Raw genomic sequence first — 27,852 nt, 5'->3', positions numbered from 1 at the left:
TTGGTTCCTTTTCTTGGGAAATGGTATATAGAGACCCTGATATGAGTGCTAAGGGTGCTCAGTGCTATCAGCATTGTCACTGTTTCCAGTCCTCTTAAGTGGACAGAACTAGGAAATATAGGGAGTACCTATCTATCCGCCTGCCTGTTTAGCTGTCTGGTTAATCAATCATGAAATACATTATGAATTTGAACCAAAACTTCCTTTTCAGTTTCAGGATTATATGGTTTTTACTCAACTCTTCTTAACACCTGCATTTCCTTCTTCCCACACCCAGAATCTTTGTTCTCAAAAACACCGTGGCTGATAAAATATCATGTAATTATTCAATAGTTTTATCCCATATTACATTACCCATAATGACAGTTTTAGAATAGCAGAACCACACACTATCACCACCAATATCATTACTGAAGACAGTTACTTTGTTGTTGTTTTTACAGTCCCACAGGAGCTAGGAGTGTGCAGCCAAATTACTATAGCTTCTCTCTGTGTAGTTTTGCTACCAAAATGGATACACAGTTAGGTTCATTTATTTCATTTTATTTTTTAATATTTGGGATTAATATTTTAAAATTTAATTTTGTCTGGGACTTCCCTGGTGGTCCAGTGGTTAAGACTCGATGCTTCCACTGCAAGGGGCCCAGGTTCAATCCCTGGGTGCGGTAGCTAAGATCCTGCATGCTGTGCAGCGTGGCCAAAAAAAAAAAAAAATTAATTTTGTCTTAGTATATGTAAAAGAATTACATAGCATCAAAGACATATCTAAAAAACAAAATACATGCAAGTAAGTCTAGCTTCTGTCCCTGTCTCACCCACTCTATACCTTGCTCTCTCCTATAGAAAACCCTTAAAACTTTTTGTGGTTTATTCTTCCACTGAAAAATAGAATTAAATCTGTATATATTTATGTCTACATATCTCTTCCTTTATTATAGAAATAGTAGAATATGATACACATTTTTCTGCACTTAAAAAAAATCACTTTAGGGCTTCCCTGGTGGCACAGTGGTTAAGAATCCGCCTGCCAATGCAGGGGACACGGGTTCGAGCCCTGGTCCGGGAAGATCCCACATGCCGCAGAGCAACTAAGCCCGTGCGCCACAACTACTGAGCCTGCATGCCACAACTACTGAAGCCTGCAGGCCTAGAGCCCACGCACCGCAACAAGAGAAGCCACCAAAATGAGAAGCCTGCGCACTGCAACAAAGAGTAGCCCCTGCTGGCCACAACTAGAGAAAGCCCGCACACAGCAACAAAGACCCAATGCAGCCAAAAATAAATAATAAATTAATTTTTAAAAATCACTTTAATGATGTATCTTGGAACTTACTCCATAGTAGAAGATGGAGATATTCCTCATTCCTTATCATAGTTATATATTACTCTATCAAAAGGATGCACGTAATTTATTCAACCAGTCCCAGATTGTGGCATTTCAGTTGTTTACTGTCTTAGCTATTATAGTTAGTGGCCTTGTGCATATACCTCTTTTGTAGTTTTGCCAGTATATATTTGAAATAGATTCCAAGAAGTATGATTATTGGATCAAAGGGTAAATGAATATGTAATTTTGCTAAATATCTCCAAATTCTCTTCTGTGGGGGTTATACCATTTTGCATTCTTTCTAGCAATATGTAAAGGTGCTGTTTTTCCCAAAGTTTCACCAACAGAGTGTATTGCTGAACTTTTTGATTTTTGCTAATCTTTTGGATAGGTGAGAAATTATATCTCAGTATAGTTTTAATTTGCATTTCTGTTATCATTGCCCAACTTTTCAAGGAAAATAAAATGTATCGATAACATTTAAACTAATACATTTCATAATAAATCTGAATCCCCTTCTCTCTTGAAAAATTAATTTAGCCACGCTAAATCAACATTTCCACCTGGCGTGACTGGTTGGAACTGAGTACCAGCTGTCCACCTTAGATGGGTGTGTTTTTTTCCAGTTTAATACAGACTCCACTTTACCTCTTCACTGGATTATAGTACCTGTCTTTCCCTGTCAACATTTGAATTTGTCAGCCCATTCCTTGACTTGGAAAGTAGGTGTGTCAGTTATCTATTGCCACAAAACTGCCACGTCACAAGCATGACAATCACAAAACTGCAGTGGCCTATGACACTGAGCCTTTACTGCTCTTGCATCAGGGGTGGTTGGCTTGGTGGCTCTGCTGATGTTAGGTGGGCTCACTCATATATCTGAGGGTTTGGGTAGCTATCAACTGATCTAGATTATTTTTGGCTATGTGGTTATAGAGCCATACAGAGAGTGTGATCCCATAAGTGTAAGACAGTGTGTGTATTGGATGCTGTGCTCTTTGTCCAACTGCTGCTCATGCATGAGCCCTCACTGCTAGGTTTAGGGTGGTGGGGGGCTGTGTCCCCCTTAGACCCATACGTCCTATTGTTCCTCTGGACCCCTCTCATCCCCTGATGACCCATTCCCAGCACTCCAGTCTCAGGGGTCTGCTCAATGTCAGTAAGGAGTTTTGCTTCTAGCTGGCTGGGTCCTTTGGTTCTGTCAAAGATGGGAATGTACTCTGGTTCTGCATGAACCATGCGGTGGGGCAGAAAATGGAAGTAGTAATGTTGACCTTCACAGAAGAAGGCTAATCTCCCCAGGGGAAGGGGGAATCCTGCCAGCAGACCACATCTGGATCCAAACTGCAACTCTTCCCTGGGTCTCCAGCCTGGCAGTGCCCCCTGCAGATTCTGGACTTTCCAAGCCGCCACAATTGCATGAGCTAATTTCTTAAAGTAAAATCTCTCTCTCTCTCTGTACAAACACACACACACACGCACACACACACCACACACCCTGTTGGTTCTGTTTCTCTGCAGAACCCTGACTAATACAGAATGTTAGTGGGGAAAGGGCTTCAACCTGGGTTGTTGCTTGTTTCCTTTTAAGGTAACTTAAGAAGAAATACATTTCACCATGGAGAGAATTCATTTCCTTCAGTTTTACATGAAAATATGACTAATCCTCACATAATCAAAATGTTGCCTTTATTTCTTGTCCATTATAACTCTATTCTTAGGATTCCATCCCTTCTCATTCTGAGTTGCACTATGGAAATTTCTGGAATTAACTGACTATTGAAGGGTCTTGGCTCCAGATAAATGTCCTGTAACCCCTAGGTTTTTCTCCTGGTGGGTTGAATGGGGTAGTGAAAGGGTAGGACTAGGGTAAAAGAAGTCACTTCACCCTGCCACAGACTTTTAGAGGGTCTTTGTAGTTATGCCCCCCAAAGATTTAGACCTTCCCTAAGCACTATTTATTTTCTGAAACTGTTCTGGGCTCTGAGGCAGATTTGATTCAGGCCAAACCCAATAAGAGGGATGGTGCAGACATAAGAATATTTGGGGCCATTTTGTCTCATTGAATCTCCCAGAATTTACACTCAAGTCTTTGAGTCTCAGAAGTGGGAGGCTCTGTGTGTCCTGGAAATTCTCAGTCAAATTCTCAGTACAAATTCTCAGTCAAATTCTCAGTACAAATGGCACCACTGACACACAGATCTGACTCAGATCCCTGAGAACACATGAGAAAGATCTCAGGAGCCAGACTGGGAAAAGGGGAGGAAGCGCGAGGGCATGGCCGGCACCCTAGGCTCTGTGTGTTCACAGCGGCTGAGGCCAGGATGCCCCTCTTCCTTTCACATTATTTTGCAGATATTGCAGGGAGTGTTCGTGCTAAATATCCCTGGATTTGGCAGAAGCACCTGGGCATCACGGGGAGCTGGCAGCGGAGAAGCACTGAAGGTGCTTTGCTGTGGGGGCTGACTTCTCAAATGCTCCTAAATTCTGCATGCTGTGGACGTAACAAAACACATCACAAACACATGCTCGGAAATTCCTCTTATGAATCCTTTTCCATCTGTGCCTCTGCAGAGAACACGGGCACCATCTGAAAAATAAATAATCACATGGTCTCCCAAACCCACAATGGGATGAATGAGGGACTGATGGGCTTGACCTCCCACCAAAGTTGGACCTCAACCCCCAATTCCAACATTAAAAGCCCACTAGTGGGGGAAAGGGTGGAGGGGTGAATGGAGAAAGGAGAGAGAAGGGAGAGAAAAGTGAGAAAGCCAGTCACCCAGTGGACCTGCAGCTCTTCTCTGGGGAAAGAACTGATGTGAGGAAGGTGGGAATAATAGTCAGCCACCGCGGCATAGAGGTTTTTGAGCCAAATATACCCGGGTTCAAATCCAAGTCCTTGTGACCACAGGCAAGTTATCCAAAGCCCTGAGCTTTAGCTTCCTTATGTGTACAAAGAGGGTAATAACACCTCAGAAAGTTGTTCGCAGGCTAAGATCATGAATGCGAAGAATATGGCACATAGTAGGTCTTCATGAATGCCAGTTGCAGCTTTTATTTTTACCACACACCTTATTGTGGCCTTGTGAGGAAGGCCTCTGGGCATCATGTCTACCTTCTGGGAGGGCCGTGGGGAAGTGAGACAGAAGAGAGAAGAGGTCCTGTGACTGGTGAGTCAGTGGAGGGTGGGGCTGAGAGTTGAATTCTTGGCTCCTGGTCGAGGCTCAATCTAATTAAAAGGTCTGATTCTTTTTTTCTTTTTTTTAATAAATTTATTTATTTAAAATAAATTTATTAAAATTTATGCGTTGGGTCTTCGTTGGGTCTTCATTGCTGCGTGCAGGCTTTCTCTAGTTGCGACGAGCCTGGGCTACTCTTCGTTGCGGTGCACGGGCTTCTCATTGTGGTAGCTTCTCTTGTTGCGGAGCCTGGGCTCTAGGTGCACAGGCTTCAGTAGTTGTGGTGCGCGGGCTCAGTAGTTGTGGCACACAGCTGGTTGCTCTGCAGCATGTGGGATCTTCCTGGACCAGGGCTTGAACCCCTGCAATGGCAGGCAGATTCTTAACCACTGCGCCACCATCCAGGCCTGATTCTTTTCTTTGTTTTTTTTGTTTTTTTTTTTAGGTTTTGAAAGTCCATCTGTCACTGTACTTTTTTTTTTTTTAACTTCTTTATTGGAGTATAATTGCTTTACAATGGTGTGTTAGTTTCTGCTTTATAACAAAGTGAATCAGCTATACGTATACATGCATACCCATATCCCCTCCCTCTTGCGTCTCCCTCCCACCCCTCTAGGTGGTCACAAAGCACCAAGCTGATCTCCCTGTGCTATTTTACATTTGGTAGTGTATATATGTCCATGCCACTCTCTCACTTCATCCAAGCTTACCCTTCCCCCTCCCTGTGTCCTCAAGTCCATTCTCTATGTCTGTGTCTTTTTTTTTGTGGTACGTGGGCCTGTCACTGTTGTGGCCTCTCCTGTTGCAGAGCACAGGCTCCGGACGCACAGGCTCAGCGGCCATGGCTCACGGGCCTAGCCACTCCATGGCATGTGGGATCTTCCCGGACCGGGGCACGAACCCGTGTCCCCTGCATCGGCAGGTGGACTCTCAACCACTGCGCCACCAGGGAAGCCCTATGTCTGTGTCTTTATTCCTGTCCTGACCCTAGGTTCTTCAGCACCTTTTTTTTTTTAGATTCCATATATATGTGTTAGCATACGGTATTTGTTTTTCTCTTTCTGACTTACTTCACTCTGTATGACAGACTCTAGATCCATCCACCTCACTACAAATAACTCAATTTCATTTCTTTTTATGGCTGAGTAATATTCCATTGTATATATGTGCCACATCTTCTTTATCCACTCTTCTGTCAGTGGACACATAGGTTGCTTCCATGTCCTGGCTATTGTAAATAGAGCTGCAATGAACATTGTGGTACATAACTCTTTTTGAATTATGGTTTTCTCAGGGTATATTCAGGCCCTATTCTTGATAAGCCATTGCCTGAATGATTGGAGGAACTGGATCAGCCCTGGGGACAGGTGTGGGTTTTGTTCTCTGACCCTTGGCCACCTTGCCTGGGAGAGGCAGCTGAGCACGGGGAAGCCTGGCTTATCTGACTTCTGCTTATCTAGGCTGTGGGTTTATCTGGACAGAGTCCTCAGCTGGCTGCCTGTGTTTCTCCCACACGCCCCTCAGGATAGGCACTGACCCCTGAGATGCTGAGGCTCCGTTTGGGGCGACTTCTCTGGCCTCCTTAGAACACATTTCTCTTAGATTATTCAGGGGTGTGTGTGTGTGTGTGTGTGTGTCCTAATTCAGATTAATAGGAAGTCTGAAAGGTGATAAAAGTCCAAAAGGAAAATGAATCAAAGACAAATAATCACTTCACGAAGAGACCTCTCCCCACCGCCGCCCCACGCCGCCATGTCACCCTTCTTTTGGTAAACATGATGCTAACCCCAGCTGTTGCATCGTGGTGAAATCTTGGCCTTTCCGTACTATCCAGGAAGGTTATATCAGGGTCATTTTCCCTCACAAGATAAGTTATATGGAAGAACTGAGCTACCCAAAGTGGGGAAGCAGCATGGTGTACTGGCAAAGTCAGAGGATTTGGGTACAGTTGGCCTGGGTTTGTGTCCTGACCTGTGACTCTGGGTCTGTGTGACCTGGAGTAAATTACTTACCTGCTCTGAGCCCTAGCTTCCTCATATGTGTAAATGATCTTGGTCTGCTTACTTAAAAAAAAAAAATCTTTTTATTTTTAAACAGCTTTATTGAGATATAATTTACATACCATAAAGTTCGTCTATTTAAATTGTATATTTCAATGGTTTTAAGCATACTTAAGAGTTGTGCAACCATCTCGTAATATAATTTTAGAACATTTTTACCATCCTCCAAAGAAAGGACTCGTTAACAGTCACTCTCTATCCTTTTGACTCCACCCTCTCCCATTCCCTGGCTCTAGGCAACCACTGATCTATTGTCTGTCTTTTTGTCTATTCTGGACATGTCATATAAATGGAATCATAGAAAATGTGGTCTTTTATTTAACATTATTTTATAATGTTTTCAGGTTTCATCCATGTTGTAGCATGTATCAGTACTTTATTCCTTATTATTGCTGGGTAATATTCCATTGTATAGATATACCACATTTTATTTATTCATTCATGAGTTGGTAGATGTTTAGGTTGCTTTTACTTTTTTTTACTTTTTTTTGAATTGCAGTATAGTTGATTTACAATATTGTGTTAGTTTCAGGTGTACAGCAAAGTGATTCAGATATATATATATATATGTATATATATACATGTTTTCAGATTCTTTTCCATTATAGGTTATTACAAGACACTGACTATACTTCTTCAGTATTACTGGGCTATACAGTAATCCTTGTTGTTTATTTTATATACAGCACTCTGTATCATTGGTTTGCTTACTTTTTGTATGTGCCTCACTTTTTTGTAATATTTGCGTTCTGTTCGAAACTGGAATTGTGATAAGTTTAGAAGGTAAATAAGAACTGAACATCAAAATTTTAGGTGATTATTTATAATCATGCCTTGGATTGTATCCACCTCTGGATCATGTCAGGGTGTCAGGAAAAAGGCCAAAAATTTCCTGAGGTTTTATTATATTGGGCAAGATTGAGAAGAACTGAAGATTTTGAATAAGGATAGATAAATGAATGTCCCTCATTTTTGATGTCAAGAATTAGAGCATTGAAGGAATAAAGATCCTTAAAAAACTAAAAATAGAGTTATCATATAATCCAGCAATCCCACTCCTGGGCATATGTCTGAGAAAACTGTAATTCAAAAAGATACATGCACCCCTATGTTCATAGCAGCACTATTCACAATAGCCAAGACATAGAAGCAACCTAAATGTCCATTGACAGAGGACTAGATAAAGAAGATGTGGTGTATATAAACAATGGAATACTACTCAGCCATAGAAAAGAATGAAATAATGCCATTTGTAATAACATGGATGGACCTAGAGATTATCATACTAAGTGAAGTAAGTCAGAAAAAGAAAGACAAATACCAAATGATATCGCTTATATGTGGAATCTAAAATATGACACAAATGAACTTATCTACAAAACAGAAACAGACTCACAGACATAGAGAACAGACTTGTTCTCTGGAGGAGGGGGGATGGGTGAAGGATGGATTGGAGGGGGGATGGGTGAAGGATGGATTGGGAGTTTGGGATTAGTAGATGCAAACTATTATATACAGAATGGATAAACAACAAGGTCCTACTGTATAGCACAGGGAACTATATTCAATATCTTATAATAAACCATAACAGAAAAGAATATGGAAAAGAATATATATATAACCGAATCACTTTGCTGTATACCAGAAACTAACACACATTATAAAATCAACTGTACTTCAATTAGAAAAAAAAAAAAATCCCATGCCATGTGGAGCATGCCGCATGGCAATAGCTCATTCTCAACAATCTTGCAAATACTGATTCTACCCAAACCTGCTCAGAAAGAGCAATGGTGAGTCCCACTGGTGACCAGGTGCCTCTGATCGCTCTGCTTAGAGCTAGAGTTTCATCCAACAAGGCCATTGTCCCTGCACCAGAGGTGTCCCAGGCTGTGGAGAGCCTGCTGTTTGAAAGTCCTCCACTGTGTGGTAGGATCGTGGAGGGACTGGGGGAGGTTCACAGCATTCCCTGTTGGATGGTTTCTCCCTACAACCCACTTCTGCTTTAAGAGCCTGGGGGATGGGCTGTTACTGGGAATGGGAGGGTGCTGGACATGAACTCTGATGAACTTTGGTTGATGTACTGGATGGTCAGGACCATGGGAACTCTGAGGTTAGCAAATACCAGTGACCCTGAAAGAGTCCCAGTCTCCCCGTAGAGCTCAGTTTATATGATGAAGCTAAATGCAGCCAAGGGAGAAAGCTGAGGTTCTTGAATTCCAGGTGGCTTGTTAAAGCCTTCCTCAAAAACGCTTCATTGTACTGTTGTTGGTGGTGCAGGGCTTCTGACCCCAGACGAGGTGCCGTAGTGCTCCCACCTACAGCTCCTTAACCCAGGGGTCTTTTTGGAACATCCGTCAAAAGGAGCACAAAATAAGTATCATAGAAGTACTTTGTAAACAATGCCCTTTACGAGAAACTTTAAGCTGTTGTAACAATTATTACCATTATGCTCTTCAATGGAGAGTGTTTTTCATCTCCAATGGAGTATTTAGAGAAACCTCCCCCGACAGTTGGATGCAAGTTCTTGTCCCTGTTCCAAGAAGAAAATTCTCCCAGGAATGTAGTTTATGGAATCTTTTCCTGATGATGCTGTTTTCCTCCAAGTGTTTATTGGTGAAGCTCTCCAGAGCAATATTATCCCCAAGACACCTTAATGTGGATAATATCCAACCTCTTATTCCCTTTAAAGAGGCAAACAATCTTGGTAGTTTGCTTGCTGGGGGGTGTATGTGATACTTTATCGTCTTTACTTAGCTCTGTGAGGAGTTCAGGAAAAGATGCGATTTCTGTTTCTGGCAAAATGGAAGATTAGAAATTCTAAAACCCTTCTATTATGAAACAACTGAAAATGCTAGATAAAAATGCTTATGTAAGGAGCATAATTTTAAATGTGTGCACGACCTTGTAAGAAAATGAAGGAAGTCCTCAGAGACCGGGGATGGAGTGGGGGTGGGAAGAAGGGCAGGAATGTGAGTGAGAGCTGACATTGCTGGCCGTCAGGGGCCCCTGCAGCCATAGATATGAGGCAGACAAGGCATCAGGCCTGGGGAGAGTTAGAGTCTTCTCTCCACTCCATACAAAGCTATGATTCACAAAGCGCTACACATTTGGTAAAAAAGTAAACCAGGAGAAACCCTCCTTGCCAAAGAAAAATGCAAGGAAACACACCTGTCTCAGCGCGGTCTTGATTCTGAGGAAGAGGGGAAAATTATCCTCCGTGAATCTGTGGACCTGGGCTGGCCCTTGTGTGGGGTTGGTGCCTGAATGCCAGTATTTGCAAGATTTGAAGTAAACAAGCTGACAATTGTAATTTAACACGGGCCTAGGATGGTCAAGCCCCCCAGTACTTTAAAGAAGCAAGTGGAGATCCTCTCTAGACTCAAAGAATTCCCCCGATAGAATTCCAATGATTATGGGCTCACACACACTCACGGATTATAAAACTTACAAAGAAACAAGGCAGCCTGAGAAAGTTGTTTCAGTAGAAACAATTGTACAGGAAAAACTCTTCTGTTTCTCTGTACTATCAGTGCTCTCAGTACTTCACTTCTGGTCATCAAATGTGAGTTTTTCCCTTATACTTAGCAATTCTCTGACACCAACTGGCTGTCCTACAATTCAACTCAATTCTAACCTTATCTACTTGGAGATAGCATCAGATCCCACAGGTGAAGGGCTCAGTCCCATAAGACTGGCCCCACTTCAGATGCCAATCACAAGTCCAGGCTGTCACCTGTGCTTCTGACAGACCGACTATAAAATGGAGGTTCCCACAACCCCCTCCTAGGTTTCAGTAATTTGTTAGAGTGGCTCACGGAACTCAGAAAAACAGTTTACTTACTAGATCACTGGTTTATTATCAAAGGACACAACTCAGCAACAGGTAGATGGAAGGGATATATAGGGCCAGGTATGTGGAAAAGGCTGTGGAACTTCTATGCCCTCTCCAGGTGTGCCACCCTCCCAGCACCTCTACATATTCACCAACCCAGAAGCTCTCCTACTCCTTTGGTGAGGGTTTTCTATTGAGGCTTCATTACATAGGCATGATTGATTAAATCATGGCCATTGGCGATTCAACTCCTCTTCCCTCCCTGGAGGTTGGAGGTAAGGAGGGGAGGGGAGGGGGTATATCTGAAAGGGTCAACCTTTTGGTCACGTGGTTGGTTCCTCTAGCAACCAGCCCCTTCCTCAGGGATTTCTAAAAGTCATTTCATTAACATAGACTCAGGTGTGGTTGAAGGGGACTTGATAAAGAACAACAAAAGACACCTATAAGCTAGTTCTTACCACTGAGGAAATTCCAAGCGTTTTAGGAACTCTGTGCCAGGAAGGGATAAAGGCCAAATATATTTCTTATAAATCACAATATCATAACAACATACTTTAGAAAAAGATGCAGTAAAGCCTCAGAGATCAGAATTATCAGATATGGAATATAAAATAAATATTCCCACTGTTTTTAAAGAAATAAAAGAAGGAATTGAAAACATAACAAAGAGGAAGAGAGTGAAAGAATTGAAAAAGAACCAACTCGTACTTCTGGAAATGAAAAGCATAACTATGGAAATTAAAAACCAGTGGAAATTAATAATGAAAATTTGAAACCCAATGGAAGTGTTCAGTAGCTGATTCAGGACAGTTGAGGCAAGAACCAGTAAACTAGAAAAAAACAGGAAGCACAGAGACTGTGGTACGAGGAGAAGATGTACAGAGTGTAAAGTGTATATTCTAGTTTGGGTTCTAATTTGATTGGGAGAATGGGGAGGGGCAATGGCCAAAGAAATAACTGATGAAAACTTTCCAGAATAGATGAAAGACACCTATTTTCATATTCAGGAATTCCCTCAAATTCCTTCCCTGTAAATGGGGTCGTGGCTCTTTACCTTGCCGAATTATGGGTGTTAAATGAGATGAGAGATATGAAAATAGTGATTATACCATCAGCAGACTATAAACATTTCAGCTCAATTCTGTTCATAGAACAATTATTGGACACATACAGTTGTAGCTACCACATATAACACTTGCTAAGTGAAGCGGCCTTCTAAGCTCGAAGTGTGGTCTTCGGACAAGCACGAGTGGCATAATCCAGGAGTTTGTAGGAGAGGCAGTATCTCAGGCCCCACTCCAGACCTGATGAATCTGCATCTGCATTTTTAAGGAGACCACCACATAATTCGTATGCACATTACCACGAGAGGAACACTGATCTAAGCGCATGAATTAATTTATTTAACCCTTGAAACAACTCTTTGATTCAAATCCTGACTCCAGAGCCATCACCCAGTCTCGGAGCCCTAATACCCAGTACAAGGGCTGGCCTGAGGTGTTGGCCCTGAAGAAATACACATTTGGCTCCTTTTTCCATCTGGAAGTGGGGAGAGGCCCACCGAGGGCAATATCCTATCTAGGGAGGGTCCACAGAGTTTAAGGGAGGTTGAACCCCCGAGTCCTGGGACTTTCTCAAATCCAAATTAACAGTGGAACGGAGCAAGAATCTGGAGTTCCTTACCCCAAAGCCCTGCAGCCACTTCTCATCTTGGTCCATTCACTCAATTCTTACAGGGGAAGAATTAAAAGTCGAATTAAAAAAATCACGAAGGCTTGGTGACCCAGTCTTTCCTTTTGATGAGCAGGTGTGTTTATGTTTGTAAAAGTAGCCACAGGAACCCTGGATGGGGTACAGCGCTGAGAGCCCACAGCCTGGGAAAAGCTGATGTCATTTGTAAATTGCTGATGGATTGCCCTGCCTGTGTTTCAGAAAGCTCTCGGTCCACTTCTGGGCGCCTCAGCATTTGCCCAGAGGGAATCATTCATCAGCCCGATCACCTTAATTAAAGCTCTCCAATATTTCATTGGAGATTAATGTCTATTTGCAAAGAGCTGAATTTTCAACCGTTAGGTACAATGACGGTTAGGTGCAATGAGCTCAAACTCTGAGTCACAGACACTGTAAATTCCATCAGCACCTCTAGGGCAGAGCCATGCATGGGATGACTTTGAAGGTCTTATGGGGCACTTTATGTACATGGAATAATTATTCCTACTCTCCACCATCACGACCACTAACATTCTACTACTATTACCAAACGATAGCAACTATTGTTACTGTGCACCAGACACTGTGCAAAGTTCTTTTTGTGCATTATCTCATTTAATCTTCACAGCCATCCAATGAGGTAAGACTTATTATCCCTAGTTTGCAGATGAAACCGTTGAAAAAGGTTAAGCAATGTGCCCAGCAGCAGAGCTGGTGAATATCATAGCTGGGATTTGAATACAGTTTGAGTCCATGTCTTTAACCAAAATGCCAAGGTTTCATTATGTTTTTCTCATGTTCCCATGACATTCCCATAAGGGTCTTTCCCAATCCTTGAATTGGTAAAGGGATTGCATCTGTTAGAATGCTTACTGCAGCAAATACCTTAGTCCATGTCTCTATCTGGCTTAAGCCGTCAGGAAATATGACACCTCACACCCTTGGACAACAGTCCAGAGGAGGTGGGTATTAGAGAGGAAGGTAGGTGTCATCATGGTGGCTCTGGCACTGTGCCTCTGAAATAACTCTGGCTAGATCTTCCTCTGTGTGGGCTTCATCCTCAGATGGGCTTCCCTCATGGTGCTAGTGTGGTTGCAGCTGCTCCAGGCTTTGCTTCTATACTCCAGAGGAGGAGAAGGGACTGGCTGCTCTTTAGACTGAGGAAGACTGTGATGTGTCCAGTCTCTTGTGTCCTCTCACCTCCTCTTTATGGGCTCAGCTGACCTTGAAGATGATAGGATCTGTCATGACCGTCCTGTCTCCAAACTGGGCCTGTCCCTTCACCCCAGCAGCACTGCCGTGGCTCACTACCCCATCCTGTGTCCTAGGCTCTTGGGGCCTACCAGGTTACCAACCAGAGCTAACTAAGAATTGATAGCTGCCCTGGTACGTGCTATGCTACAGTGGGGGAAATGGATCTGTGAGCTGCTATGCTGTCTTAACGTGGAAATTCTATGGTTTTAACTTGAAATGGAACCATGGGTGGATACTTGGTACTGTGGCAGTGGGTGAATTATATTCAGAAGAAGAGCCTTATGATGTTCCTTATTCCAAAACTGTTTCTGGATGGCTGAAACAAACTCAGTAGTCTTGTAGTAAGAACATTGGACGAGGAATCAACTTAGCTACTTTGTGGAAAACGGATTGAAGAGGGAGAGGCTGGAGCTCCGAGACCAGGGAGGAAGCTGTGCAGTAATTCAAGAAGCATTGAAGAGGAAGGGGAAGAGAAATGGACATATTTGGGTTTGATTTAGGAAATCAAATCAACAGGGCTTGGTGACCAACTGGATAGAGGGGTGACAGAGAGGGACCTGAGGGGGTCACCAGGTCTCTGGTTTGGGTGAGTGGCTGGAGCCAGAGAGACAGGGAGGGCAGGAGGAAGAACCAACTAAAGGATGCCGACCACGTAACAGGGGTCTAATAGATCCAGCTGCCACTCAGGGAAACCTCCCAAGGATGACTTTCATGAAAATCTGGATGTGAGGCTGGAGTGTCACTGTGGCTCAGAATCTCTGTGCTCCTCTCTGTGTCCTTGGTGAAGATGGCTTGGCAAACAGGACAAAGCAGAGGCTCACACGTGTGCCAAGTGGATGAATCCACAGATGCTGATAATTGGTATTCTGTCAACCAAGACAGGCAGCAGGAGGGCTTTTGTCTGTGTTTTGTGGCATTTGCTTGGGGTGACTCAGAGCGATTTGAACGTCTCCGCTGCTTGCAGATGTGGCTGCATGGTAATGCATTCCTTTGTCTCGTCCAAATATTAATAAAAAATATTTTGCGAAGAGCTGTGGGAGCCTTTCTGGAAGGTCTAAGGGCTTTGAGCAGGCTCTTGCTGAGGAAGAATTGACCTCTGTAGGGGAGGGAGCTGTATCTCTGTGTTGCACACCAAGTCCCTCAGCTGAGGATTTCAGAACTGCTGACTGTGAAGGGAGAGGCCTCTCACGGCTTTTGCTGAGGCGAGAGCATCTCCTGAGATGCTTAGCTGCTGTACCAGGACTGGGAGCCAGCGCCTCTGATTCCCACCCGAGCTGAGCCTGGAAAGACCAAATTACTGTTACAGCCACCTGAGGTGGAGCCAGGCTTAATCACAGGGAGCTTGGTTTCCTCCCACCTTCCAGGCCACTCACTACTTCTGACTTTGGACAAAGAGGTCCTGGGTGGAGAAGCAGAAAGCAGTGAAGAGTGTGAGGTGGTACAGGTGCCAGGCTAGGAGTGAGCTTTTGCTCATCTTTGATGTTCAAAATAGCCCTGTGAGGGAGACATTCTCATTCCACTTAGAAACGAGGAGCTGGAAACCAAGAGATGCTAAGAGCTTGCCTAAGACCATGCAGTGAGTCCAGAGCTGTGATCTCCCCACTGTCTGATTTTAAAGCCTATGCTCCTTTCTCAATCAGATGCAAAGAAGAGAGGACAGAAGATCCACAGGGAGCTAGGGTGGCACTGAGGATTCCTCGTGTAAAATGGATACAGCGCCTCAAATTTCCACCCAATCCCCAGGGAATAAGCAAGATTCAAACTGCTGAACTAATGGAAACCATGAAAACTAATGACAGAGTCGGGTCCAAAATAGTCTCAAAGGACTAACAAAAGGCCAAATCTAACAAGATGATACAGCACAAGTGTTATATATTAGATTCTTGAAAGTGCTGTGGACTAGAGCTGCCCATGCATTGTATAGGTGCTTTGCACATATAATCTCATTTAATGAGCACTGCTACCCAATGAAGTAGGCACTGTTATCCCATTTTACAGACAAGAAAACAGGTGTAGAGAGGTTAAGTAATTGGTTAAAGTCACCCTGCTAAGTAAACGGTGGATCCCATCTGACCCAGGACCCAGGTAGTCTGATCTGAAAGTCCATCCGCTTGACCACCACGAACTGTTACCTTCCGATAGCAGCCAGCTCAAAACCTGCTTGGGTGGAACATTAGATGGGCTCCCATTACCATCAGGGAGGAAACAAGGATGCTCACCTTTGCTGCTGTTACTTAACAACTTACAAAATACAGTAAATAGAGCAAAGGAATAAGCAGAAGTAAGGCTGAGCTAACCATTACTCATGGATGGTATTATTATCACCTATTTAAAAAAAAACCCCAAGAGACTAGACTGAAAAAACATTTACAATAATATAAGATTACAGTATGAGGGTCATATTTAAAAATAGCAGAATCAATGGTTTTTCTATGTCAGCGATAATCACTTATAGATTTTACTTTAAAAATCCCATTCAAAATAGGAATACAAATGTAAAGATCTTAGGGATAAACTCAACAAGAAATACACAGAAACAATATATAAACAGACGACAAAAATTTTACTCAGAGACGTAAAGGAAAACACGCATAATTTAAGAGATATACCTACTCAAGAGTGGGAAGACCCAGTCATTATGGGTGTCAGTAATTACCATATTAATTGCTGAGTTGCAATTCTGTTAATTCTATGTATGTTTTAAAAAAATCGACATAATACTTATCCATGGCGTGACAATAATTCCCAAATTAATGGTGGTGTACATTTTTTTAACTGTATATTATATATATAACTGTATATATATATGTGTATATATATATATATATATATATTTTTTTTTACTTTGGGCTGTGCCGTGTACCTTTTGGGATCTTAGTTCCCTGACCAGGGATTGAACCCAGGCCCATGGCAGTCAAAGTACTGAGTCTTAACCACTGGGCCACCAGGGAATTCCTTGTATTTTTAATAAAGGTCTTTTAAGAGGCGTACTACATGTTCTTGGTTAAAAACTCAAATTGTTCAAAAAGGTTTATAAAGGTGTATAAACTGTTTCTTCCTTCATCTTTCCCCCCGAGCCCCACTCTTCAGAGATGGCCCTTATCAACACGTTTAGCTATTTCTTCTGAAAATTACCTCCATATTTTAAAGTAGAGATTGATCAATTTTGGACATTCATTGTTGACCTCCTGCTATGACAGATGGGGACTTAGTTTCCTTCCACTACCTCTCCATCTCTCTCCAATGGCCCAATATATTAGTATCATTCTTTACAGTTTCTATGGGTTAAATTTGTCACTTTGGGAGATTTGCTTACACTCTTTTTTTTTTTGGCCGTGCTGCACAGCCTTTGGGATCTCAGTTCCCCAACCAGGGATTGAACCAGGGCCCTTGGCAGTGAAGGCACTAAATCCTAACCACTAGACCACCAGGGAACTCCCAAAACTCTGTTTCTTGTAAGGTCAATAATAGTGTCTTCTGCCTCCTCATTTGGTAAGATGAAGGTGTTAACATCCCTCACAGATCTCCTACCCCTTTCCACTCCAGTATCTGTACTTAAATGTCTACACTGTCAAGGCGGAGGATGTTCATGTTGTATCCTTTCATCCTGAGTCTTCTTGCTTGACTCTAGGTAAATTTCTGAAGTGGAAAATCATTAAACGGTGACTGCATTGTTGTGACTATGTAAACACTGTTCCTTGCAGAGCCAGCTAGTGTGCTGTGATCACGGCACCTTCCTTGAACAGGCTGGTTTTTATTTTTCCTGGAGTTAAAGAAGATCTTTCCATTTGTTTTTAAATTATTCCTGGAGTTAAAAAAAGATCTTTTCATTTGTTTTTCAATTATTTGCCTTCAGTCCAAACTCTGGACAGTATAAGATCTCTCAAATCTCGCCCCCAGACTCCAGCCTTCCGGCCTCTGTTCCTGTTTGAGCTGATTGCCCGTCTCTCCGACTTCTTCTCACCGTTTGTGCTGACTCTACTGTTTCATGGGGACCATGTCTGCTCCCTTATTTGGTGGGGGTGGGGCTCACATCTTGGTGAATTCCTGAGAAAGTACAGATGGGACGTAGATTTTCTCACTTCCACATAACGAAAAATGACTTGATTCTACTCTAATTCCTAATGGCTTTAAATCTCATTGATAATCATTGTCTGAATCACTTCATTCAGGGCTGCAAACTGGGAGATTTTTAAATGTGCTCACTCCTTCTACATCTTTTAGCTGGCATTCTTCTGCAAAGAAGATTTTAAAAAAATCATCAACTACGTGTAAACTGCTATTCCTAAAAAGCAGAGGATTGCTTAATTCTTCTCTTGTAACAATTTTCAGTGTAAGGAGTTGGTGAAAGCATCACAGGTCAGGTTTTTTGTTGTTGTTGTTTTGTTTTGTTTTTGTCTTTAAATGTCAGTTGAATGTATCTGTGAAACAGAAAGCAAAGAACACCTGGCTACCCTTCCATGGGGTTGATGCATAAGCAATCCACTGTGATTTCCAGATTTCTTCTTGTGTGAGAATCACGACAGGGAGAATCCTGGCACCAATGGATTCAAATCCCTAGCCATTGCTTCAGAACAGGTAGAGAAAGAGGACAGATCTCAACTCCTGGAAAAGCTTCCCGGCCTCTCCTGGGGCATCACACAAAGAATACCTTCGGCACCAGCCTAACCCACCGTCATTCTGGCATTTTAAAACTTCATGCTCCAGGTGTTTTTAGAATAATTGCTGTGCCCAGTGAAGCTGTGTCCGTCTTAGCAAAGGTGGCCTCCTCCCGGAACTCCACCCCCACCCCTAAGCCCTGTCCTCACATGGGGGCTTGAGTTAAAGGAAAAAAGATCCCTAATGACTCTCCAGTCCTATATGGTTAATCTGCTGTGTTGCAGTGAATACCCCCGGGTTTGGAGTTCATTGGAGCTTTGCAGTAAAAGGAGAAAAGGAGGACATTTAAAATGTTTTCTAATCCTCTTGTCTCTTCAAGCAAAGATTGTAATTTCTGGTTCAAAGGAACTCTAGCATAGACAATCTGCCTTATTTTGTTTGTCCCGGGGAAAAAATACAACTAACACCCGAAGTGGCCTCCTTTCCTGGTGTGTGTGCATATATGTATACATTCACCTACCTCTCCTTGGCTGTAGATTTAATTCCTTTCTCCACACAGATGTGGGCCCTCTGCTGCTGTCCTGGACCCTGGGCTGGACCCGAGAGCTGTGGAGACTGGACAAAGATAGTGCGGCCACAATCCGGGGTGGACAGTTATTTCCACACTCTCCCCCGGGAGAGTTTCTGTAGGCAAAGCCAAATTGCTCACAAAGGGTCTCCTTATCAGGAAAACGACAGGGTGCAACTTGGCAGAAGTCCTGTGTTGCAGTGTCCCGCACAGTGTGGGCACCAAATAGGCAGTCAGTAGACATCGCCTCCCCACTCAGCCTGCCCCCCACAATGGCAACCCGAAAATCTCTAGATCTGCAGTTCTGTGCCTCCATATGTAATATGGTGGGGATCAAGTGGAATGCTTCTTGGGGAAGCAGACGGGAACGCTCTGGACTCACAGGCAGGGATTTCAGCAGTGCTGCTCATAAACGGGAAGAACTTTGGGGAAGACTCTTCACCCAGAAGTCTATCTTGGGGAATTAGGCCACCAGAAAGGCCGAGCTTATTACTCCCATGGTTCCCATTGGCTTTGTCATTTTTTTCCTTTCAAAATGAAACTATATTTATGCACTTTTTCCTAATACTTGAATAGTATAAAAAAAATTCAAGCACTACAGAGATAGTCCAAGTCCTCCTATCCCATGGAGGGAACTATTGTTAATAGCTGGATATATAGTCGTTCAGACCTAAAAAATCAATATTATAGAAATGTGAATAACTTAAATTTTATTGCATAGATGTAATCTCTGATTCTATTCTCTCTTGAAGCGTATATATGTATGTTCTCCTCCGTGTCTGAGTAACCCTGTATCACCGACATCTTGTATCACCAGCACCTGTATCTTCCCAGGTCTGCCTATATTTACACGGAATTCTATTGTCTGGAATTCTGAACCCCCTTCTTCCTCCTGGCTGGTCTACAGACCTGACATCACATACCTGTGGACTCCTTGGGGCATTCTTGCTGACTTCTCATCCTAACATGTTCCCCAGGAAGGAAGGTTGGGGATGAATCAGTGTTTTAGCATGTTTTCCTCTCCATGAGTACCAACCACGGTGATACTCTGAGAGAGAGTGTACCCCAAAGTAGGAGGGTCCCAACAGCACCACGACCCTGACTTGTGTTTGGGGCCCCCCACTATTCATGAAATATTTCCTCTGCTCTTCTCTCCCAGAGAAGGTAAGTCTGCAAAGCTTTAAACCAGATCTCTGCTCTTCTGCTCTGGCCTAATTTTTTTTTTTTTTCCTCCTCGTTTCACTTTTGATTGGAGTATAACTGAGATACAGGAAAGTGCACACATCTGATATTTACAATATCAAATGATACTGGAACCATCCGCATATCCACCACCCAGGTCGAGGTGCTGGACGTGGCAGCGTCCCGGTGCTTTCTCCTCGTGGCCTCCTTTTCCACTGCTTGTCTTAGAAGCTCTTCTGGCTGCCTGTGGAGCCAACAGTACCAGGATGCGCAAAGCTGGGCCACTGCATTTCTTACCCCAGAGGTCACTTCCTCACCATCCCCTCCCCCCAGGACCTTTTCCAAAGAAGTCACCACTCTGGAAGAACCAGCCAGTTTCTGGGTTCTTCCCATCTCCTTTTTCCTGCATCCCCCCTCCGGCCTGGACCCAGATCCAGACCAGACCTCCCAGCAGCAACCTCCTGCAGCTCCAACACAGTTCAGAAAGGGTTAAACGCAGGCGAGCAGCAGCTTCACGCAGTTAATCCGGGATTCTCGGCACCGATCCCCGTGCCTGTCATTTGCATTTCTCTCCTTTGTGCCAGCTTTTCTTCCTCCCCGTCCGTGGCCCGGGCGCCCGCATTAGCATACGGAGCCCGGCGCGGGCTGCGGGCTGCAGGGATCCCGCTGCGCGCCAGCCTGCGCCATCTGCAGGCGCCATCAATTTTTCAGCACTTTTCTCATTTCTCATTTCAGTCAGGCCCATGCGGCTCTCCACTCAACACTTTCCTCTGCCGTCCTGCCGGCGAGCAGGCGAGACAGGGGCTGTCACATCCCTCCCCGACCCTTCCTTGCACGCCCTCTCTTGTTGAGGCTCTCACCGTAATTAATCACAGTATTAATCCTGGCCAAGCCTGACTTCCTGAATAATTATGTCAACGCGCTTGGGTGCCTGAGCCCAACAGAAATCTGACCAACTTTGAGCACTGGACGGTACCCCTGCAACCAAGACTGCCACGACCCTCTGGGCTCTTTACTAACCCCTCCCCGCACGCACAGACGTGCACGCACAGACGTGCACGCACAGACGTGCACGCACAGACGTGCACGCACAGACGTGCACGCACAGACGTGCACGCGGGTCGGCTGATATACACTTAACAGGCACCGGCTGTGCGCGAAGCCGGAGGCGCTGTGAGGAGCGGAATGATGGAGACCACAGGAAACAGCATTTCTTTTCCAACAAGGAAGTGCTGTAGGAAAAAGTGGGGCGAGAGGATGGGCATGTCCCAGGTCTCCGTCAGTCTCTGGGACGGGCTGCCAAGCGAGGGTCCTTGGCTTCCCACAGGAAGAGTTCAAGAGCCAGTGGTAGTAAAGTGAAAACAGGTTTATGTAGAGAGAGACTCCACAGACAGAGTGTGGGCCGTCTCAGAAGGCGAGAGCGGCCCCGGCCCCGGGAGATACACACTCCATAGACAGCATTTGGACCTGCTCAAAGGTGAGAGCGGCACTAAGTTGTGGTGGTGGCTAGTTTTCGTGGGCTAGGAAGTTTCATAGGCTGATGAGTGGGAGGAATGTTCTAGCTATCTTGGAGAAGCAGCAGGGATTTCCAGGAGTTGGGGTACCACCCACTTTTTGGCCTTTTACTGGCAGCCTCAGAACTGTCATGGTGCCTGTGAGTGTGTCGTTTAGCATATACTAATGTGTTACAGTGAGCACAGAATGGGGCTCAAGGTCTACCCGAAGTCGAATCTTCTGCCGTCTTGGGCTTCCTAGGTTCTAACCAGTTTTTGTCAAATCCTGTTCTTAATGGTTGTGTCATTCTTTTAATGGTTGCGCCCTGCCCCCTTCCTTCCGGTCTCAGAAGCATGGCCACACCATGAAGTTATCTTTAGGTACCAAAGTGAGTGGTTGTCATAGCGATGTGTGCATTATTAAGAGAGTGTTGTTCATCCCGGCAGCTAATCTTATAATGAAGCTGGCTCATTATCAGGTTGAGACAACGTTGGCTTTTCTCTCCTTTTTACTGTGGGCCTGGGGTCCAATGGGATCCCCAGGTCCAGCTCTAAGCTGGATCACAGACTCCCAGCATGTGTCTTTTGTTTGGTTACCCCACCCTCCTTCCCTGGTCTTCTAGGGGAAAGATGCAGGAGGATGGGGCTGGGCAGGGCTCCTGGAGCCTTTGCCTAGGATTCATCCCATCACCAGGACCTGCTTTAGTCTGTGAAGCACTTAAGAGCACCTGAGAACTCTGTTGGCCCAGGCAGCTGGAGCCTGTGTGAATTAAAATTCCAGATTGGCCTGCAAACAATCGGTTCCTCTGCTTTTCTTCTGCACCTGTTTCTCTTGCCTACACAGTCCCAGGAAACCAACCTAAAGGACCAAATAGTGCTTTTTGCATCACCACCACCATTTAATGGAGACTTCTTTATTTCGCAGTGGTCACTGCAATTTTCTGAGTCTTCAAGATTCATTAGGCGTCCACCATTGCCTCAAGTTTGGGTGCCTGGTGACTGTTTCCCTTTATGACCAGATGTCAGTTAATTTTAAATCATTTTGGAGATTGTTTGCCATTGCTTTCTTTGTCTCTGCTTGTTTTTTTTTTTTTTTTAAGATTGTTACAAAGGTTTGTTGGGCTCAAGTTTAGATTTCAAATTTAGATTCATGCTTGTGAATCTCAGCTTCCTCTTTCTTTTAAAATTATGCTGCTTCTAATTTTGCTTACCATTCAGGTTAGGGGAGCATCCACTACAAAGGGAAAGGAGCGAGCAAACAAAGTAAGCTGCTGCCAAGTACGCTATCCAGTGACATTGTTGTCATGGATCTGAGAGGTGAAATGGCTTGTACCTTACTTCCTTATTCAGTGTCGTGTCAGGGTGAGCAGAGATGCTGCCCTCCTCGGGACAGCCCTCGGTGATGCCCAGATGCCCTCAGCACTGTCTGTCTCCATTCCACCAGTTCCTCCAGAGCCTTCAGCAGCCTGCCCTGCAGCCCTATGACGGGCTAGCATTTTGTGGCAGGTTTTCTCAGAGCACAGTCCACCGATGTGAGAATCACTTGGGGACTGATTAGAGATGCAGATCCTGGAGTCCCCTGACCGATTGGAGCTGCCATTTTTAACAGGTTCCTCGAGTAATTATAATACACATAGATTATTTTTCATGAGCCTCTTTGTTTAATTTAATAGTGCTTTTCCTTTTTCTTCCCCCCTTTTAAAAGTCATATAGGGATATGGTGAAGCTGGTTCAATGAAAAGGAAAAATAATCCTTAGTCCCCAGACTCCCTCCTCAGGGACTCCTACATTTTTCAGTTTTTTTTATGTATCTTTAGAGAGATATTCTTTACATATATATTTATTAAAAAACTCTTTAAAATCCACAAATAGTGGTATCCTAAATACATTGTTCTGTCACTGGCTTTCTTCCCCATGCAGTATATCTTGGCTGTGGTTTCAAATCAACATATTGAGATCTTCCTCATTTTTAAAAATGGCAGTACAGTACATTTTGTATGGGATATAGCATGTTTTGTGGGTTTTGGTGATATTTCTTCCCCAAACCAGAGTTAGGAATGGTTCTTAAAGAAAGAGAGCTTGAGGGACTTCCCTGGTAGTCCAGTGGGTATGACTCTGTGCCCCCAGTGCAGGAGGCCCGGGTTCGATCCCTGGTTGGGGAACTAGATCCCGCATGCATGTCACAACTAAGAAGTATGCATGCCACAACTAAAGATGCCCACATGCCACAACTAAGAAGTCCGCGTGCGGCAACTAAAGATCCCACATGCCACAGTGAAGATCCTGTGTGCCGCATCTGAGACCCGGCGCAGCCAAAAAAAAAAAATAAATAGTAGGGAGGAAAAAAAGGATATATATTCTAAAAGAAAAAAAAAGAAAAAGAGAGTTTGAGCTGGTATTTAAAAGCAGCAGCCACAAACCACCCAACTGGGCAGCAAGGTCAGGGCGCTTGTGGAAACAGTAGACGAATGTTTCCTTTTAACCAGGGGATTCTACTTTCTAAGACAGTCAAAGGCTTGGGCCTCACAGTGATTCTGTGAGTGTCAGAAGCCATCTCCATCAGGAACTGTGCCTCAGTTTCTCCTGAGAGCTGATGGAATGGTTGTCTGCTGGGTCTGGACACAAGCCTGGGACAGCCATGCACTTGCGGGACCTGGAGGAGGGGAGGGACTGGTGGGTATGGGGACACAAGCAGAAAGTACCGGTCCCAGCACTATGCCGCCCTGGGGGGAGGGGGACAGAAAAACAGGAGCGGAGGGAGGAGTGGTGGTTCTGGGGCAATGGCCAGTTACAACAGTCATTTTACAGAAAAGCTGACAGGAAGGAAAACCAGCGTCTCCAGAATTGTAGTCAGGCCTGAACTCAGAGTGTGAGTAGAAGGACTGGACAGCCCCTTCTCATAGTGCAGAAACCCTGACATCAGGAAATGATGACACCGGTCCAGAATGGTGGGGGACACAGGAAAGATCTGGAGGAAATGAAGGGTTCTCTTCCAATTATTTGGTGAAGAAATACTGGAATTCCATACTAGGACTGCATCATACCATGGATTATTCTTAATTTGTCTCATAAAGGTGGAAGGATGATATTAAAACAATAGAAACTCATGTTTATATTTTCAGTTCCCTTATTTTTACCACAGTGATCCCCCTCCCCCCAGATCTTTCAAGGATCTAGGGGAGAACCCGAGATAATTGTTTCAGGAGACAAAAGTGACAAGCAGAAAGCTTGCCTGCCAAGTTTCTTCCTGGCTTTGGGCTTCACAAACAGGGGCCCTCAGGGGATGGAGGGAACTCGGGCATAGATAAAATGCTCAGGGGACATAGTATGAGGGAGGGAAGAATGTTTGAGGGGAGAGGGCTTCTCCCAGGGTGGGGATAAAGGGAGCCAGAAGGAAAGTGATGAAAGCACAAACTCTGATGGTCCTAGAGAGAAGGTCGCCAGCTCTGGTTTCTCCACGGAGCATCAGGGAAGCAGCCAAAGCCAACACAGGCAGACGAGACCTGAGAGTGGGCTTCTGTGTTCTTCCCTTGGTAGAGCCCTGGGCGTCTGGGAACGGCTATATGGAATGTTTTGAGAGCCTGATCAAGGGATTCTGTCACCCCTACGTGGCCTGGCATAGAAATAGGAAAGAGAGCTGTGGGGCCTGAGGGACCAGAGGACGGGAACAAGGGACAACTCAGCAGCACTGTGCAGCCTGGTGACTGGGATGATGGGATGGGGATGCCTTAGCTGATACTTAAGGGAGCAGGTGACTGGCCCATTGGTTGTTCCATCCCATCCATCCTGCTATGCCTTGACCCTGTAGAAATTCCCAGGAACTTGGACTTAAACCACGTTAGTGTAAGTTTCCCTGAGAGCAGAGCCTGAGACAAGGATTCATGTGCACATAGTTTATTTGGGAGGAGATCCCAGGAAGCAGAAGTGAGGGGGTGGGAGGAGTGAGTCAGGAAAGGAGGAGAAGCCAATAAAGGGGGCAGTAATGAACAACTTACCCCCGCAAGACCTGGGGCTCAGTTTCTCTGGAGACCCTGGGAAGATTGGGTCTCAAAATTGTCTTCTTTGATGGCATGGAGGCTGGGGCGCCTCCCCACTCAGGCAGCAAAGCAGAGAGGCATGGTGGCTCCTGCTTGACGTAGGCACTGGCAGTGTATGTGGACCTTTGTGGACATGTTACCCGCAACTGGGCTAAAACCAGATGCCCGAGGGGACGTGGTATGGAGCTTCCCGAGGGCCTGCTGTGCAACCTGGGAAGGACAGGGGCAAGCAGTTGCCTGAGTTTAAGTTACCATGGCCCTGGCGGAATGAAATTGAAAGAGAAATTAAGTTGGGTAATAGAAAACCAAAGAAAATTATATCCGTTAGACATGTGTATTTGTAGACTGAGATTTTATATGTGCTTTATATAAAATAATAAAGTTAATGTCAGTTTTGTATAATGGAAAGAAAATAAATTTTAGAGCCAGATTGGCATTGGATTCGAATTCAGGTCCTATCACTTAGTTGCTGGGTGACTGTGGGTTAATTGTGTTTTTTTCTTTTCTTTTTTTTTTTTTTTTTGGCCTAGCAGCATATTGGATCCTAGTTCCCCAACCACCTGACTGGGGACCAGGGGTCGAACCCATGCCCCCTGCAGTGCAGTCTTAACTGCTGGACCGCCAGGGAAGTCCCAGTTGTATTACCTTTCTAACCTTCATTCCTGCATGTGTCAAACCAGGAATGATGACACTTACCTTGAAGGTGGTTAGGGGATTAACAGTGATTCATGTGAAAGCTCCGATGATGGGTTTTCAATACGTATCACTTTACTAAAGCTCAGTTTTACATGAAAACGGTTTACAGTTCTATATTTTTACTAAAGCTCCGTTACCTGCTGTTGGTCCCCTTATTCTCAACAGAATCTTCTTCTTGTTATTCAAAAAGTTCTTAGCAAAGCTATTCCTTCTGGGTACTGTTGTAAACAGATTTAAATGGGGTGAACCCTGATGTCATTGACCTCGTGGCCCTGGAGTCTGGCAGAATTGTACCTGGGATGCAGGCCACTTGGACAGTGGCCGTCTTGTCCTTCTTTCTGCCCAAATATGACACACGTTACACGTGGGCTTGATTTCCCAGCTGACCTTCGGGAATTAAGCATTTGGCTTTGGTATTTGTTTTGGGGTTGGAAGCAGTGTAGCAGAGGAATTTCCTTCCTTTCTCCTTTCCAGCGTTTCTCCCTACAAGTCAGTAAAACCTGAATGTTCTGTAGCTCATTGCTACAAGTGGTGAGAAATGCATCTGTATTAGCAAAAGCCAAATCAACTGCAGCTGGATAGAGCTTCAGTCAAGGTGGAAAAAAAGGCAGCAAGGTGGCTACACTGCCTGGTGTACAGCACTCATTAAAAACTGGCTGACTCAGTGGAAAGACTCTCGCAGACAAAATGTCTGCCATCCTCAGAAGGGCTTCTCTTGGAGTGCGTTGCAGCTTTCGTGCTGAAGGCAAGGTGTTCTAGGCATCCTGTCCCCCGTCTCCCCCGTGGTGCCTAGTATGGTGGCCTTTGCTCCTAAGGATGGCGCTCACTTTGGGCCCACCTAGATTGACATCACAGTATCTGGACACACTCAGAACTCTCAGTAGCCCCTCCTCACCCACAGTGGAAGCCTCAGGCTTGCCATGGAAAGTCCTGGAAGCTCAGTTCCAGAACCTGGGAAGGCATCACTTCCAAGTCCTCTTTTGAATTCACTTACTTTTGCCTGGTGTCCTCAGTTTCCATTCCAGCTGGAGTCAGCCTCCCTGCTCATTCCTCAGGTAGAATATAGATTTGTTTTTTCTGTTTTCTTTTCACCCCTGGGTGCTTGCTTTTAGCTGGACTACCCAGGCTTTTTGTTTTGAGGGAGTTTATTTCACTCCATGAATCACCATGTATATTAGTCAGTTGTTATTGCAATAATGCAGCATAACAAACAGCATACATTTATTATTTTTGCTTATTGGTCTGTGGGACATTGAAGGTGGTTCTGCTTCACACTGTGGTTCTCCATGGGGCTCCTTCATCTGGTGCCAGAGGCCCTTGGGAGCATCCCCTTCTCCTGGCAGGTGGCAGAGGCTCAAGAGGCCAAGTTTGATGAAGCAGGTACATTTAAAACCTCTGCTCACCTCACCTCCACTGACATTCCACTGAGCAGAGCATGCTCCTATGGCCAAGACCCTTGTGAGTGAGATGGAGATGTACATCCCCCCTTGTCTAGTGGGGGGGGCACTGCAGAGTCACGTGGCAAAGGACGTGGATACATAATGCTATTGTGGGGGTACTGAAGAGTTGGAAAGAGTAATCCAGTTTGCCACATTTGCGTCAGGCCCCATGCTCTGGGCTGCCCCTGGGCAGTCTGGTAGAGCCATACATCTCCCGTCCAAGGAGGTTCATTCCCCTTTGGTGGTGAGTTGTCTTTCTGTGAATTACCAAAAGATGCCCCTTGTGGGCAGATCAGTGAGCAAAGGTGCTTCTTCCTTTAGGATGATACACCCCTAGTCTGGGTGCTTGGCTTGGCAAGTGGAGGATGGGCTGGAATTCAGCCCCCACTTGCTCCCTGGGGAGGCACCCTAGTGCCAGGTCAACTGACAGGTCTGTATGCTGTGACCCTGGGCACACCCAGGGGGTGGCT

This window comes from Aethalodelphis obliquidens, unplaced genomic scaffold (genome assembly GCF_003676395.1).
Source record: "Aethalodelphis obliquidens isolate GAN/ISIS:26980383/991018 unplaced genomic scaffold, ASM367639v1 scaffold112, whole genome shotgun sequence".
Lineage (NCBI taxonomy): Eukaryota > Metazoa > Chordata > Mammalia > Artiodactyla > Delphinidae > Aethalodelphis > Aethalodelphis obliquidens.
This window is presented reverse-complemented; position numbering follows the sequence as displayed.